Source organism: Papio anubis, chromosome 5 (assembly GCF_008728515.1).
Source record: "Papio anubis isolate 15944 chromosome 5, Panubis1.0, whole genome shotgun sequence".
NCBI lineage: Eukaryota > Metazoa > Chordata > Mammalia > Primates > Cercopithecidae > Papio > Papio anubis.
The window spans coordinates 123704230-123717973 of record NC_044980.1 but is presented as its reverse complement, the minus strand read 5'-3'; the positions used below and the strand labels follow the sequence as shown (position 1 = coordinate 123717973).

At 37.7% G+C, this 13744-nt stretch overlaps 1 long non-coding RNA gene and 1 pseudogene across 1 annotated transcript in view; one reads left to right on the top strand and one right to left on the bottom strand.

Annotated features, from left to right (window-relative positions):
* Positions 1-8000, top strand: part of LOC103885405 — a 60142-nt gene extending 52142 nt beyond the window's left edge. The window contains exons 3-4 of the long non-coding RNA XR_648460.3: positions 5092-5226; positions 7800-8000. This is a non-coding gene — a long non-coding RNA (uncharacterized LOC103885405). The remainder of the gene's footprint in view (positions 1-5091; positions 5227-7799) is intronic.
* A 2577-nt stretch (positions 8001-10577) lies between these two features.
* LOC110743527 lies at positions 10578-13075 on the bottom strand (annotated as a pseudogene).
* Between the last annotated feature and the right edge of the window lie 669 nt (positions 13076-13744).

The window sequence follows — 13744 nt, the reverse complement described above, 5'->3', positions numbered from 1 at the left end:
TCACACACACACACATACACACACACACACACACAAGGCCCTTTGTATCTGTGGATTCTGCATCTGTGGATTCAATCAACCTCAGATAAATAGTATTCTGAAAAAAACCTACTCCAAAACAATAAAAATGATACAAATAAAAAATTCAGTATAACAACTATTTACATAGCATTTTCATTGTATTAGGTATTATAAGTAATCCAGAGATGATTTAAAGTATATAGGAGAATGTGTATAGGTTAATATGTAAATACTACACCATTTTGGTATCTGTAGGAAGTCCTGGAACAATTTCTCCATGGACACTGAGGGACAGCTGTATACACACACACACACACACACACACACACACAGTTTAAAAACTTATTTTGGAATAAGAAACACTAAAGGAAATCAAGAAAAACCAGATTCATGTAATGTTCATGTTTTTCTGTTTTAGAGGTTTATTTTTCATAGAAATTTTCTATGAAAGGTAATGTGCATTATATTTCAAAAGTTTTCATCTATTTCTTTTCAGTCCTGGTGAGAAGAACTATCTTATATAGCTACATGATATAAGGTGATTTCAGCTTGTGTGACTGCAGCCCAGTGATTTCAAAGACCTTTAATGCTATCAAAGACTACATGTGGGGTGAGCCTCTGAGAATAGGGGTGTTTGCTTCATGCACCTGATCTGCTGCACCTGCGGGCTTCAGGAAAGGGAAGAATGCCCAAACTGGTTGTCTAACTTAGGCTACTGTGTTTTACTACTTAGATCTGTGCTTATATAGATATCTGGAATGGATACTTGGGTACCAATATCCTATGGCTAGTAAGGCCTTGCAAAGCATTTCTGAATTTTACTTTCTTTAGAACTCATTGAAGCATCAGATTCCTCAGAACCAGCTTGCTCCATGTACTGAGTACATGATACATGGCACATTAGCTACAGGATGACATACTGATTTATGCATTTATGGTTTTGTTCAATCATCCATCATCACTAATTGTCAGAGATAAAGGTTTAATGTGTTTCTGTGACTTCCCGATGTGTCGTTCTCTTTTGCTTTTAGGATCTAAAAAACTTGAGAATACTTTCTCTTTTTTTGCTCTTTCATATAATTTTTCTTATTGTCACCTTGTACACATTAGCTGTGGTTAATTAAGAAAGGCTTTTCCAACTCTACTATTTTCTTTCCTTATGCATTATGTAACTAAGGCATCCAGCTTACCTAATTTTATCCTTCATTATAAACAAAAACAAGAAGCTCAATTAGAAAAAGAAAAGAACCTATTATACCTCTTCCCAGGTGTCTGCATTTATTAGAAGAAATTATTTCTAACAGAACGGGGGAGAGAGATGAAAACACACATTTTTGGATGATTGGGTGGGGTCCTGGGAAAAAGTACGACCATCTCTTGTTGGAGAGTGTATTAGCAATCACAGCTGTTCATTAGTGGTCAGACTTGAGTAATTAAGAGATTAATTAGAAGAAGAGATAAAAATGTGTTCACATTCTAAGAATAAATCACACTAATGAATAAATAAATACATTCTGATGAATAAATGAACACATTTATGCTTTAATATATGTGAATTTCACTGTCAAGTTCTGCAGATAATCTCCAAGCATTTATTAATAATAGATACATCACATAGATTGTATTCAAAGCAAAAAGCTTTGTGTTGTATTCAGTCAAAATGAAAAATCTGCTATGTAGTTCCACATTGCAAAGAGTACTATCAGTCACATCCCCATAGCACTGGGTAAGAAAAGACAGCTTCCGTTTCATTATCACACCTGGCATACCTCTTTACCTGCCTCTTATCCATCTAGATAAAGAAAATAAAAGGATCTTTGAGAAAACTGAGTTATCAGTCTGTGAGAGAGTGCTGTAGATTCTCCTTTTATTTTTGGATGTAAAGAGAGTAGATTATTTTGATTTAAGCCAAGTGAAGGAGTGACACTCCAAGAGATCCACTCACAGAGACTGGGTGTGTCTGAAGAAGGTGTGAATGGCGCTGAATTGAAAGTTGGATATTTGCTTATACAGTGGGTTTGAAATCAGGATGTGGAATATGTGAGACTAGGGGAAAGAGAGTCAAGCATTAAGGAAGTCACACCTCCAGTGTTTAGTAGGTAAAGGACGATTCTCTCACGGACTAGATGGGCACTGTGAAAGGGAATCGGGCTTCAGCCATGTTGCTGGAGGCAAGAGGTCATGGACTATATGGCTGAGGGGTGGGAAGTCAGGGTGGATTGGGTGAGGTCTCTCTGAGTAGATTGTCTACATCAAATAACTGAGTGTTCTCTGCGGGGCTTCCTGAAGAGTCTGCACATACTCTTACATGTATGATAGTGGGCCCTTGAACGTCCGTGACACAGAAAGCATCAACCATCAAGGAGCATGAGGAAGTCAGAGATATTCTCCCCTTTCCTCCTATTTTCACCAAGGTTCTAAACCATGGAGAAGGGGCAACTCAAAAAAGGGAGAGGGGGAAGAGGGAGAGAAGCGGAAGAGCTGACACTGTCACTCTCTAAGTGCTGGCCAGTCCTAGCTAGGGAAAGATTAGTGCATTAAACTGCATTTGAGGGTTAAGTTTTAAACTGTGTTTAATGTTACTAGACATTTAATGTTACTAGACTCAGGGTTGTTTTATAACTGAAATTGACTATGAAGCTTTCCATTCTGTCTGAAATGTCTTTAAATGGAAGGCAAAGGAGACTTGGTATAATTCATTGAAGAATAAAGGTTGGAAAGAAACAAAAATTCTTCTCATGGCTATAGTCCATTGAGTCAGACCATTCAGTATACCCGTGAAGAACTGTATGGTCTTATTCCTGATCATTTCTCTATTATCATCTTCTAACATAATCTTCTGAATTCAGGTCACTTTAGTTCTACTGGCGCCAAGATCTCTCCCATCTTAGATTGCTGTTCCCTCTGCCTGGAAGGTTCTTCCCTGGATCTTCACAGCACTGGCTCCTGTTTCCCTCAGCTCAAATATCCGTGTCTTAGAGAGGTATTTCCTGACTGCCTGTTTAACTTCGTGAGCCTCTCTGTGCAGTTACTTCATATCATTACCCTGTTTATTTCCATCATGCTATTTGTCACCATCTCTAATTATTTTACTTACTTGTTTACTTGTTTATTGGCGTTGTATCTGTCTGTTTTACCTCTGTATGTCCCAGTGTCTGGGCTATAACCACTCAATGAACATGGATTAATGAATGAGTGAAACAAGCTTTAATAATTCAAGATAACCTTAAGGTTATCTGTAAACAAGCAGAAAAAAAAGAACCCAATTGCTGTATAACCTTCTTCCAAATGTAAACTGGTGGTTAATGATATAATTAATTGGGGCTCTACCTTAAGGCTTTTCACTGTAGGGAAACAGATGTTTTATCAGTTCTGGTTTCCTTGTGACAAAATCATTCCCTTCAGAAAAAAAAAATGAAATAATAATTTGTGTTTACGATGTATTAGATGCTTTAAATATTTACTCATTTACTTCTACAAACTCTTTAAGGTCAGCATCGCAGTTTTGTAGATTCAGAATCTAACTATTTCATAGAATTGGAATCTAAGACTTCCAATGAGTATGTGACTAGTAATTTGTTGTGTCAGTACTTCATGCCAGCCTGTTTGGCTCCAAAGTCCGTAGTCTCCCTGTAACATTGTATTACTTTCCATCATAAAAATCTCAGGCCACTAGTGACATCATACATGACATCACTGGTGACTTTATGGACTTGAGATGGCCCTAACTCACTGTTTATGACTTTGGCTACAGAATCAAGGGCTCATTATAACAAAGTCTTGGATTGGTTTATCTTGTTTTGCATGTATTGTTTGGACAGAATCTTAAAGCCCTAAAGAATATAAACTGTAGAATCATCTTTCACTAGTTGTCTAAGACAAGGATTGTCTGTGCAAGTGATTTACTGGGAAGTGTTTCCAGGAGAAACTGTTAAGGGTGTGAGGGAGGTAGGACAGAGCAAGTCAGAAGCCAAGCAAGGGGCTAGTTTCAGGCAAAGTCCTGGGGAGGGTGTAGTGAATTCCTGCAGTGGCATTGCTGAGTAGAAGATGCATCTCAGCATTGTCTTGACCTGAGGGGAGGAGATGGGCTTCCATATTTCTCTGCTAGTCCTGGGCTGGAGGATGAAGGTTGGGAGGTACAGAGGTAAACCTCTAGGTGTTTCTATGGCTTCCTGCTATTGCAGCCCAAGCTGTGCCAGGACTCAAGAGCACTTAGTGGAAGACAGTCCTGCATAGAGAACTTTGGAGGTAAAAGCACACGAAAGCCTGAAGAAGGATATGTGGGGATGGCAGAAGCAGTCCTGGGGAATTGGGGAAGCACCAGTCAGTGCCCACTATATTGATCATAGCTGTCTCATTTTAAAGGAAAATTTAAAAAGTCTTCTTGTACAATACAAAAATGGAAAGTTTATATTTGGTCATGATTGGGCTATTTAATTTAAGCTCCAGTGATAATTCTTCTCAGCTGGATATTTTTAAATGAAGGTAGAGAGTGACATGGTGTTTGCCAAGTTGGCCTTCAGTGGAAATGGCATGTGGTTCCAGTTGAGGCCTGGAGCCATAGGGAACAAGGCATGAGAAAATGCATCGGTCACTGATTTACACACATTGGCTGCCCTCTGACTCTGTCTTTATTGTCTCTTCAGCCCTAAACCTCAGCACATTTATTGCTTCAGAGGCCAAATGTGCTCAAGGCAATCTATGGGATGCTTTTCTTTCTGGCTGCTTCTTTGTACTGAGAACTTTTGTAGTTCTTTCATCACTCACAGTTAGACTTCATTTCTGTTCTACAGTTTTCTGATCCTCCCTAGCAATTCCTTCCTTTGACATGCTGGCAGAATTTGGCTCTCTTATTCTTTAGCTCTCCCTGTCTTGTGTCTCTCTGTGTGTTTAAATTACCATCGTGCCCTTATTTTTATTGAAAGAACTTAAAATGACAACTCTGATAGTGCATCAACTTACTTTTATTTCTTTATGTTCCTTCCCAAAGTCAATACTTTCATTTTTCCTTTTGTGTATAAATTACTCTTTAATAGCTTTAGTTTAATTTGCTTTCAATTTTTGTTACAGCTCAAATTAATTTAATGACAAGAGGAAAACCTAAAAGAAGTTTAAATACCGTGGAATCCAATTCATGATTATTTGTCAGGGTTGAATTCAATTTACAATTATTTCCCAGAAGTGATTCCTTATCTCAGAATAAAGGTAATAATAACATTCTAAATATTTTCATATGCATTTCGCAAATTACTGACTAAGCAATAAATGCTGAATTTACTCATGATGCTTAATTTTTTGTGTCAACTTGGTTGCCCTGTGGTTCCCAGATATTTGGTCAAATGTTATTCTGGATGTTTCAGAAGGTGTTTTTGAATGAGACTAACATTTAAAGCAATGGCTTTTGAGCACAGTAGATTACCCTATATAATGTGGGTGGGCCTCATCCAGTCAGCTAAAGACCTTCATAAACCGGACTGACCTCCCTTGAGCAAGAGGGTATTCATCAGACTGCCTCTGAACTCAAACTGCAACTCTTTCCTGAGTTCGCTCTAGCCTGCTGGCCTACTTTTGGACTTGTCAAGCCTCCACAGTCACATGAGCCAATTTCTTAAAATCTATCTATCTATAAATCTATCTATCTATCTATCTATCTATCTATCTATCTATCTATCTATCTATCTATCTATCCATCCATCCATCCATCCATCCATCCATCCATCCATCCATCCATCCATCCATCCATCTATCTATGTCTGTTTATCATGTTGGTTCTGTTTCTCTGGAGAACCCTGATTAATACATCTAGCTACGGGTTTTTTTTGTTTTTGTTTTTTTTTTTGAGACAGAGTCTCACTCGATTGCCCAGGCTGGAGTGCAGTGGTGTGATCTCAGCTCACTGCAACCTTCACGTGCTGGGTTGAAGTGATTCTTCTGCCTCAGCCTCCTGAGTAGCTGGGACTACAGGTGCATGTCACCACACCTGGCTAATTTTTGTATTTTTAGTAGAGATGGGGCTTTTCCATGTTGGCCAGGCTGGTCTTGAACTCCTGACCTCAGGTGGTCCACTGGCCTTGGTCTCCCAAAGTGCTGGGCTTACAGGTGAGCCACCATGCCCAGCCACATATGGCTATTTTAAATTACTCTGTTAAAACCCTGTCCTTTCAAAATGGGAAAATGCTTTAGGTGAAAGGGTTTAATCATAATGAGATTATTTCAGACATCATAAATGCTGAGGGTGGTCTACTTTTGATCATTACTATGGTCCGAGTGTGTCCTCTAAAACTCATGTGTTGAAAACGTAATCCAATGCAATTGTGTTGGGAAGTGGGGCCTTTTGGCAAGTGTTTAGGAGATGAGGGATCTACCCTCAGGCATAGATTAATGTTGTTATAAAAGGGCTTGACAGAGGCAGTTTGGCCCTCTTGCCCGTTTATCCTCTGCCATGTGAGGACAAAGTATTCCTCCCCTTTAGAGGACACAGTGTTTAATGCACCATCTTGTAAGTAGAGAGCAGCCCTTACAAGAGGCCAGACCTTGATTTTTTACTTCCCAGCCTTCAGAATCATGAGAAATAAATTTTATTTCTTTATAAATTACTTAGTCTGTGGTATTTTGTTATGGCAGCATAAATGGACTAAGACAGTGATTTGCAAATAAATGTACACGTTAAAGGAAAATGGTAGCAAAGGCCAGACTCCACCATCCTTAGCCATTAGTTTTGACTGAGTTTTATGCTTTGTCACTTTTCAGCCCTTTCTGCAGTGAACAGGCTATAGACTGTCTGCCTTCTGAAAAAGGCTTTAGTATTTTTTTTTTTGGTCAAATTTGAGTAATGTACAGTCTTTTTTTGAAAAAAAATTGTAAATATCCAATGTTAAACTATAATCTGTATTACAATAGTACTTAAATATAAACAAAATAGAAATAAACAAAACTCTTCTATTTGGTTCACTGATATAACCCAGCATCTAAATTAGTGTTTGGCATATATTAACTGTATCAGTTCATTCACTGGGGAATGAATGAGTGGAGGAATGATTTTAGTTCTTACAGAACTATGAAATTCAAAGCAAATTTCAATATTAAATGTATAAAAATCCAATAAACAGATATTTAATAATATTAATTTTGTGTATGATATTGTTTTATAAAAATTAAATTTCTGCTTTCAGTCTGAATGTGGTACTATTGTTATAGTTCGAAAATGTTTGGCTTTAGCATTTCTGTTAAAATCACATGACTCAATTCTTTTCCAGTTTTATTTTATCCTGAATTACTATAGCAAAATCTATATTCACATGTTGTCTTTTGGTCTTTAGTTTATATCAATGCATTATTTTAATATACATACATCCAGTGGTGTGATGGCAAATGTTTACTAGCTCTTTGACAAAAACTAAAGTTTGATAACATAAAGGATGTGCAGCACACATAATCTTTATTGTAAATTTCATATAGCTAATTGATTCTCAAAGAATTTTTTTTTTTATTTTGGGGGAGTTCTTTTATCTTATATAATCGATCAGTGCAATTCATGAACAAGTGTAGTTCCTATCTGAATATTGAATGGTATTTTTGTTTACATTAATGTAACATCAAAATGAAATGATAAAGATGTATGTTGGAAGTTCACTTTTAAAAAAATCAATACGGTGAGCAACTTACTGAATCAGCTAATAGTGTTTGAATACTGGAGGAATATTTTTTAATTAAAAAAAATTTAAGACACACTTTGAAATTTAATCTCCATTGTTAACATTTTTCTACCACTTTCTTAGGTCTGGACAATCAAGAAACAATAAGTCAAATCCTGATTTGCAATGTTTGCTGATTTCAAGCTACCAATGTGATATCACTGAATAAAGAATGGGAAAAAATGAGCAGTAGCACACCATTCCATGTGTTTCTACCATACAGATACATTAGATGTAAATAATCTCAAGGGTATATATAATAGTAAAATAATTAGGAAGTGATAAGCTTTGAGTGTTTATTACTTTTCCTTTTAATATAATCTATTTAATTTTAAGTTTATGCAATTTGATTTTTAATAAAGGTTCTGCTTAAAAATGAGATCTACCATAATTATGCACCTCTCTCACTATCTCATGATAATTAAAGTGATATTATTAGATGCTAAAGAGACCATAAATGCAAACAAAGGCAATACTGTGGGGCAATACTTCATAATATGGTGGTCATCCAGAGGCTTTACAATGTGCCTATGTAATTCTTTTTAGAATTTAAAAATTCGTATGGGAACTCTAGAGCCCCAGGGAATACGTGTATGAATCCCAGGGCTCTTTGGCTTCTCACTGGCCCAGTGCTGAATTTTCCTCCAGAAGGCAGAGGAGTGCTGTAAGGGGACTCACATGTGAATGTGATGCAGCAGCGTCTCCCTTTAATGCTGCTGCCAGGGCATCATCTGTAGAATTTAGAAGGGCCCAATAGTATCTTACACTTTGAAGCAGCTAGAAATCCCATTTAACACCCTAATCAATAAGGAAACTCTTGAAAAGTGAGAAGGCTGTGACAAAAGCCAGGTGAAATTTAAAAATTGCTTCCTTCATAAATTATTATCCCAGCATGTCATTTCTAGGACAGATTCAGATATATGAGCTGAGATTTTTCTTACAAATTCTTTGAACTAGGGATCTAGATCTCAAGATTAAAAAAAAGTGATGGGCATTCCTAAAAAAGAAGTGATGGGCATTCTTCTTGCAAAGAAAAGGAAGAAAGTGGAAGTAAGAGGAACTGTTTATAATATGGACAGCTTTTAGGCAACGTCCTTTCTGCCTGGAAACTACCTATTTGCAACTGAATATTTGATTCAGAATAGTGTGATGTGTGATATACTCTGGTGAAGATCTTTTCTTGGAAAGAAGAAGGACAATAGATGGTTGCCTATGATAGAGAAGTAATTGTGAATATGCCTATGCCTAAGTAACTTTATATTGGAGGACTTGGTCACCTAGATATTTAGATTATTTGCTTTAATGAGAATTTTAAAATCACTCATAGATTTTTGAGAGTATACATTTTGTATGCAGTCTTGAAGTTGGTGATTTATATTCCTGCATCAGCACTTCAGAAGATCTCTTAGCATCTTCAGGAATATTGCTCAATTTTTGAAATGGTATTTTGTATTAATTTTCATTTTTAAATACATTAATATGTCAAATTTAGAGAAGAAGATTTCAAACTTACTTAATAAAATCAGTGCCCAGTTAGGGTTACAAGAAGGGTGGAACCTGGTTTCTCTGCCTTGAATACTTTTTGCTCAGATGTCTTTCATGTCTAATTTCTTTACCTCCTTTAGGCTTTTGCTCAAATGTAGCTTTCTTATTCAGACTTTTCTGCTACATTAATCTGTTTTCATGCTGCTGATAAAGACATACCCAAGACTGGGCAATTTTACAAAAGAAGGAGGTTTATTGGACTTACAGTTCCACGTGGCAGGGGACACCTCACAATCATGGTGGAAGGCAAGGAGAAGCAAGTCACATCTTACGTGGATGGCAGCAGGTAAAAAGAGAGCTTGTGCAGGAAAACTCTGCTTTATAAAGCCATCAGATCTTGTGATGCTTATTCACTGTAATGAGAACAGCATGGGAAAGACCTGCTCCCATGATTTAATTACCTCCCACTGGGTCCTTCCCACAACATGTGAGAATTCAAGATGAAATTTGGGTGGAGACACAGCCAAACCATATCATCTGCCTATTAAAAAAGCATATACCCCCAGAAAATCCTGTTCCCTTCCATGATTGATTTTTCATCTTAGCATTTATTACCACGCAATGTACTATACCTTCTCTGTCACTCTTTGTTATGGTCCAGACATAGGAACATAAAAATACATATTTAAACAAAATTGTATTTAAATAATAAATATCAGTTTGTATTTTTTTTACTGAATGATGTAACTCTGGGTATTTGTCGATGTTTGCACCTCACTATTCCTAACTGCTGTTTATTAGTATTCCCAATAAAGATATACCATAATGGTTTATTTATTCTCTTGCTGATGAACATTTCTCCCCAGTATTTTTGCCATTGCAAAAAATGTTGCAATAAAGATCACTTTACAACCTTCCTTTTACATAGTCACAGGTTTTTTAAAGAATATTTAAAAGGGAGTAGAATTTTGGGGTCATGGGATATTGTTTGATTTGATGTATTATCCATAAAGAAAAATCACTTCAAAACATCCATTTATTATTACAGTTATATTAAAACAAATTTATTATCTCTTATAGTTCTCTTGGTTGCTTGGGCTCCGTTGAGTGATTCTCATCTGAGTCTTCTTGTGGTTATAGTCAGATGGCTATTGGGCCTGGAGTCAGTCATCTGAAGGCTCGAGTGGGCTGATAGGCAAGAAGGCTTCTTTATTTACATGTGTGGAGCCTCATTTGGGATGACTGGAACTGATGGGCGCTAGTCAGACATCTTTCTCTTTCTATGTGTCCTCTCTACATGGCTAGCTTGTCCTTCCTTATAGCATGGTGATCTGAGGATAGTCAGACTTCTTACATGAGAGCTAGCTTCACCCAGAGCAAGTGTTCCAAAGAGTAATGTGCAACGATTCTTATATCCTGGACCTGGAAGTCCCTCAACACCATTTCAGTTGCATTATATGGTTAAACAGGGAGAGAGGGGAGGGGACTATGTAAAGATGTGAACAGTGCAAGATAGGGCTCATTTAGGGGCCATATTTGGAGATTAGCTACCAAGGACATGGGTTTCTCATTATATTTTAGCAGGTTGGGATTAGAACTAATGTCAAATTAAAATGGAGATTTAGTGAAAAACAAGCCGCAAATTAATAGTATTTAACCTCGTAATGCTACTTATATAGTGACTTCCTATAGTCCCTAAAATGATTTTGTGTTCCCAGTTGGTCCACGCAAGGTGTTTCCAGGGAATTAAGCAATCTAGATCCAAGAGTCTAGATATGTCAGACCTGGAAATGACCCATATGTGTTTTTAGTTTCCTTTTAACACTTTATAGATGGGGGAAATAGGGTTCAGAGAAGTTAGGGTAACAGTTCAAGGTAATTAGTATAAGCAGTTTGTAGCAGGACCAAAAAATAGTACTCAGGACTCTTTCTGTGTTCTTTCCCTTATGTTTTATTTTATTATAAATCAGCTTCAGTGAGTAATAGTGAGTGCATCTACTCTAGGAAGATGTTTGTATTCATGTAAGTTTAGTAATACTGGAAGTGGTGTAGGTGGTAACTTTTATTACTTAGTAAGTAGGGTGCAAGTTTAATCCTTTTTTATAAACTATTTGCAATGTTTTTAAAATGACCTATCCCTTAGAAATACTACATGCATTGCTTCATTTCACTTGGTAATATGTTTCAGGGAATAAAATAAAAGTTTTAACATATGTTTTGTGGTTGAAAACCCAGGGATCAACTTGTTTTGCAAAACTGAGTCTAGAAGCTGGCTGGGAATGATTTTTGGGTCCCAGTTCATGGTCCACCACTGGGTGGTGAGTGTTGGAACTGCCAAAGAAACAGGGATGCTTGGTACCTGGGATGAGAAATAATTGGAATATACCTGGCATAATACTTCTAAGAAATCTATTTTGGTTTTTGGAATACAAATATATTAATTTCTTCTAAAACTTTCCTAACAGATATGATGCAGATGTTATGGAGGGTGGGTGGGCACTAAATGAGTTCCATGGTTCTCTTGGAGTTCAGATGCTGTTCATTGGCATATCCCAGATTCAGAGCTTGAAGTGGAACTGAGCTATTGAGCTCAACTACTCATCAGGAATTCTGTTGGACTGGCAGGAGATAAACCTGGATGATTACCAGAAGCAGCTGTGGGCCAGATGGGACTGGCAATGCTTGCTGCAGCCTAATTCCCAGGACCTTCTGTGCTCAAGAAGAAAGGCATATGCTTTGTCTCCCTGCTGCCCCCACCCAAGACCAAGCTAATTCCACCCTTCGTTCCCTTCTCTGTTCTCTGTCTTCTCCTCCTACTCAAACTTCATTCAGCATCAGTGCCAACTTAAGAGTTCCTTTGTAGCTTTCTCTGGCAACTCCGTCACTCTCAAATCTATTTCACCTGTTAATTTTTTTTTTTTCAAAACAGCATAAAAAAGTGAGTGTATTTAATCATACCAGCTCATAATAGAGCAAATTGATGAATAGATTAATAATTCATGCTCCAGCATTAACTGGCAACAGAGAAAGTTGGTCACAGGAAGGCAGAAGAACCTCATTTTCTAAGAGTTAGACACTCTTAGAAACTTAGAAAAGGGGCTCCATAATCATTTGGCATCTACTTGATGTTATATCTATGTTTAGAAATCTTCTAGATTCCTTGTTTAGGGTCTTGGTCAACTGTGGCCACAATGTAACACAGTCGTTTGGGGTTACTCTCTGTACTAAGCTGTCATCTGCATAGGTTCCTTTGTGTGTGTGTGCAAGGTAATCTTGAATCCTTGATGATCCTTAGAGCCACCCAATACTCCTGCCCCATTTCCCAATTTTAGCCATTACACAGTCAGTTATACAATGGATACACTTGGTATAGACAATTCATCATTAACTGTGCTAAATCTAGTTTGGCATTAATGGAAAAGTTGATAAAGTTGGTATCAATTAGGATGTGCTATGGTGGGCCCAGCTGTGTATTATATTGTAAGAATAAGCAAGAAGAGGGTTGGGAACTTCTCTTTTCTTCAGCATGCTGGTATCTTTCTTTCCTTTCTTTTTAGGTTTTAATCTATCCTTTTTTAAAGCCTCTGATCTCTGAGACTAAGCATTCACTTTATGGTTGCATAATTCCTTGCTTTTTGTTGCTTCTCTATGTTCATCCCATACTCTTCTTCCAGAATCTTTACCTGTTAGATTATTTATAAAAATGTTTGGAATAACTTTTCCCCTTGGGTTAATAGTTGCTCTACATCAATGGTTCAACTCAGTGGATGTGTGTTAGACTCATCTGAGCAGCTTGCAAAAATGCCTATTTCCAGACTATGGTCCAAATCAATCAAATCGTAGTCTCTGAAGGTAAGACTCACCCACTTGCATATTAAAAAAAAAAAAAAATCCCTAGGCACTTTGGGAGGCTGAGGCGGGTGGATCATGAAGTCAGGAGATCGAGACCATCCTGGCTAACATGGTGAAACCCCATCTCTACTAAAAGTACAAAAACTTAGCCAGGTATGGTGGCAGGTGCCTGTAGTCCCAGCTACTCAGGAGGCTGAGGCAGGAGAATGGCATGAACCCGGGAGGCGGAGCTTGCAGTGAGCCAAGATCATGCCACTGCACTCCAGCCTGCGCGATAGAGTGAGACTCCATCTCAAAACAAAGAAACAAACCAAAACCTCCCCAGGTGATTTCAATGTTTAGCTACTTTGTATACTACTATGTATACACTGTAAGTCCGAAGGGGGAAGGGATGGGAGTTAAACTCTTTTTTGTATGCCTCATGGTCCTTAGCACAGGCTTGGTCACAGAGTGGTGATTCACAAGCCTTAGTGCTTGGTTCATTGCTGGGAGAGCTCAGTGCTCACAGGTGTGATGAATCAGGTACTTGGTTGCCACAATTCTTTAGCAGTCCAGAGAGGCAATGACCAAGGTGTTAAGATGTAGGCTCTGGATTGAAATCTGGGTTAAAATCCTGGGTACCACTAAGTAGCTATATGACCTTGGGCAACTGAATTGAACTCTTTCTGCTTTAGCTTAACCATCTGCAAAGT